Raw genomic sequence first — 4151 nt, forward strand, 5'->3', positions numbered from 1 at the left:
AAGGGAACTTGACTTTCTACCCACAAGACCAGCACCCAGGAAGTTGGTGCTTCAAGGAACAAAACCCAGCCCAGCAACCGGGGTTCTGTCTTTGTCATTATTATCGAACCAGAGGCCACCCATTTGCTGGTAGCTGTTTCCTGTGATAAGCTCTGCAGACCAGCTTCCTGTAAACTCTTATTTTGATCAGGCAGCAGACTTTGCCGACAACAAAATATTGCTTCAGTCCCTTCATGAGGTCATTTGACTCTCTCCTGTGGTGTTCTGTAGAAATGGGTGAAAAGCTGCCTGCCCGGCTGCTTACCCCGCTCCACCTCCCAAGTCCCTGAGTTAGCCACCTGCTCCTGTGTTTTTCTCCTGTCCATAAGCCCCCTATCTCTCATCCGTCTTGCACTTGAAGCCTTTCTAGTGAAAGGACAGAACAAACTCATGTGCATTAAGGTACACATGATGGATAAGGCATAAAGAGTTACCTTTCTCTGGCTACTTGTAGTTTAAAAACAGGAAAGCCGCTAGGCAAAAAACAAATATTTAGGAGCAGACTAGCAAGTGCCTGGAAAATGGTTGGAAACATATTTTGGGTGCTGCACTGTGTGTGTGTGTGTGTGTGTGTGTGCGTGTGTGTGTGGATACACAGATGGTGGCCTGGGGATTCCGGGAAACATACCATGAAGGTGAGCACATTTTTGAAGTCGTATTTTATAGCATATACATTTGTTTCTAGGCATGGACTATTGATTGGGGGGGGGCACAAGGAAAAGGTGATTTCCTTGATGCAGTCAATTCCTAACGTCCAGGCTCCATTCCCAGGATAATGGCATGACCTGGCCATGAGCCCATCCACTGAGAGTGCTTTTCCCTGAGGGAAGATGGGGGTTCCAAGGATGGGAAAACATGGCAGAGAATGCATGCTCACTTCACTCACGGTCACATTATCTGCTTCCTCCTAAGAGACCTCTGGGTCCTTAAGTAACTTCCCAGTCATCAAATCAGTCTTTATTAAATTTTCACATGCACTTAGTTTTAGATTCAATTTGAAATGTCCTCCAAGGAGCATCATATGGACTAAATAATTAGCTAAAGAGAAATGGAACAGAATAGATTTTAGGCTATGGCACAGAACAGTGTCTCTCTACTACCACCAGTAGTTTGTCTTTTAATGTGACACAATGAAGAACATTTTATTTAGAGTTATACATTTATTTTCATTTGTATTGAAAGGAAAAAGAGTTGAATCAGTGGTTTCAGGTATATTTTTGCTTAGGAGAAGCTAAAACGGGTATTTAAGGTTTCAAATAGTGGGTTGATTTAAAAATATATATATTAAGGAAGTAATAGTGCAAGGATGTCCCAAGAATCCTGAATGTCGTATTCAAGTGACAAACATCTGCGAAATTTTGAGAAACGCTGCCAATATTAATAGAGCATGATTGCTTATCAACAACCCTGGGTTCACTGTTGTTCTGCAAAGGGGGCGCCAGACAGCCTTGGGCAAGGTGCAACCTCTGTGCGCCATATTTTACTCAAGTACAACAGTAGCCTTGAAAGAGATCTCTAACTTCCCTTCAATTCTCATGTGTGATGATTTATCCATATTAAAGTTTACCTTCTGTAACTAATCGGGAGGAAATGGGCAGATAAAGTCAGGGTGGTCAATGGTGATGCCATGGCTAGACACACATAAGCATCACGTTAGCTCCTGGATTATCCAAAAGCAGTGAAGTAGAGAGGAAAGTCCCCTGGATTGAGAGTCAGGGGACCTAGGAGCCAGCTCTGTCATTTACTCTGCCCCCTGGGCCTTCACAAAGTCATGTGCCTTCTTCGAGCCCTGAGCTCTCTGTTTGTGAGGGCGAAGGGTCACGGTGGTGAGTGATACCTATTCCATGACCATGCAGTCTTATTGGGCAGCTCAAATGCAGTGCATGTGAAGTGAAAATTCTATACAAACCTAAACCTTGTTCTACCACCATTTTGTAACTGGCATTGTTGTTTCATTATTTTAAAATAGTACGGTGGTATGTATAACTATATTGTGATCAGACAGAATTGTTTAAAAAGTAAAAGGTTAAGGGGTGCCTGGGTGGCACAGTCAGTTAAGCATTGGACACTTGATTTCAGCTCAGGTCTTGATCTCCGGGTTGTGAGTTCAAGCCCTCTGTCAGGCTCCATGCTGGGCGTGGAGCTTACATTAAAAAAAAAAGTAATAGGTTAAGTTCAAGATGGTCAATATTGATCATTTTTAATAGCTCAGATAAAATGTTTAATGTTCGAGAAGGAATCATGACTTGGCTCATCACGGATACCCCAGAAAACCATCACCTAGCAGCCACCTCGAAATCTTGCTTCAGTTTGAAGTCTTAACTATCTCCTCTTCTAAACATATAGTCAGAGTGGAAGATGAGCTAGACATGCTCAATTATTTATTAATTGCACTGAGCTCTGCCTTTTATGAGGTTCCTCTCCATTAGCACAGAGTACCCCCAACTGGATATGCAACCTCAGATTACAATTGTGATGAGGTTTATGCACTTTGCACCCCCGGGAGAGCCAGCTTACCCTTTCAAATGACAGCCTGTTGAATTAGGGTTATAGTTATTTTTGCCCTTACTAAGTTACCAGGCTTGCTTCTCTGATCTGCTAGTTGACGAGGAGGTAAATATTGCTAGAAGGTGACACAAAGAGCTGGCAACTTCTAATAGGGGGGACACAGCAGAGAAGGCAGTGTCACCGAGTGCAAAGTGTGCAGTCATTTAGTGTCAGGTCAGTAATCCCAAAGTCTGGAGTCATCCCTGAATTTATATTGTATTGCAGAAATGGATGCTCAAAGAGGTTGTAAAGTGGGTAGTGTATTTTTAGACATATTTTGAGCAAAAGTTAAGTCTCTAAATGTGGAAGCTTCAGTTGTCTAGAATAACCCCTTATGTAAACCATCTCGTCTCCTTATGTGAAATGATTGGACTTACTACCCTCTCCTCATTCCAGCACAGTGCTTGTTGTCCTCCACCTAAAACGTCCAATTTGCGATCCTTTTATAAGTCAGCTTATTATTACAGAATAATAACCTTTGTTCTTTTTAAAAGAGATTTATTTATTTATTTTAGAGAAAGAGCACTAGGGGGGAGGGGGAGAGGGAGAGGGAGACTCCTCAAGCAGACACCCCGCTGAGCAGGGAGCCCGTCATGGGGCCCGATCCCAGGACCCTGTGATCATGACCTGAGCCTAAATCAAGAGCCAGTCACTCAAACCGACTGAGCCACCCAGGCGCCCCATAACCCTTGTTCTAATACTGCAAAGCTCTCTTATCCTTCCTTCTGTAAAGAAATTTCTAGGCTAATGACTTTGGCTATGAGAATTAAGTTACTCTTCTAGTTACGGAGCATCTGAATGACCGGGCACCAGGAGACTGGTCTGTGGACTCTGGGCCAGCGCTTTTTCCCTGGATCCCGTTGTTTCTCCTCAGTCAGCCTTGGGTTGCCCTGTTGCCCAGCTCACTTGTCCGCTCGGGAGATGTGCCAGCTGACATTTACAATTTTCAAAAACATTTTCCTGGCCCCTGCAGCGCCCACTGCTCCTTGTAGCTCAAGTTTTATTAGGGTGAGGACGCAATCACTCAGCTTCCCTTCCAACCCCACCGCAACTGTCCTTACACCTGCTTTCCTGTTCAGAGACTGGGACGTGTCTGCGCCAATGTACTAAGTTTGGTCACTGCAGCCACAGTTTTTGTGTGTGAAAATTTATGGAAGAGTGTCTTGTCAGATTTTTTGATGAGGGACTGAAGTTACTCACCATTGTATCCGTTTCCAAATCCAAAGCGTGAAAAGCAAGCTTGAGGAGCGCTGTGTCCCTGGGAAGTGAGAGAGGTGTTTACTGCTGTTTCCAGTTAACGACACCACTTCTCTTGGGGAATTGCCCTGCAAGGGATGCTGGGATAGTGACACCAGTTAGGTTCTCTACCTTCCTCCTCACTTGGATGTTCTTGTCTGGAGGTCGTGCATGGAAGAGAAGATTCTAGTGAGTGTTCTTTTTTGGTCCTGAGAGTTTCCCCTTAGGGCTTTCACCTACCTCTTCTGGGTGTTTGAAGCTGCTTCTATTTGCATCTACCTTCCTGCCCTCCGTGGGGCCACCGGAAGTTCTCCACCTCTGGTCAGCAG

This window comes from Ailuropoda melanoleuca, chromosome 2 (assembly GCF_002007445.2).
Source record: "Ailuropoda melanoleuca isolate Jingjing chromosome 2, ASM200744v2, whole genome shotgun sequence".
Taxonomy (NCBI): domain Eukaryota; kingdom Metazoa; phylum Chordata; class Mammalia; order Carnivora; family Ursidae; genus Ailuropoda; species Ailuropoda melanoleuca.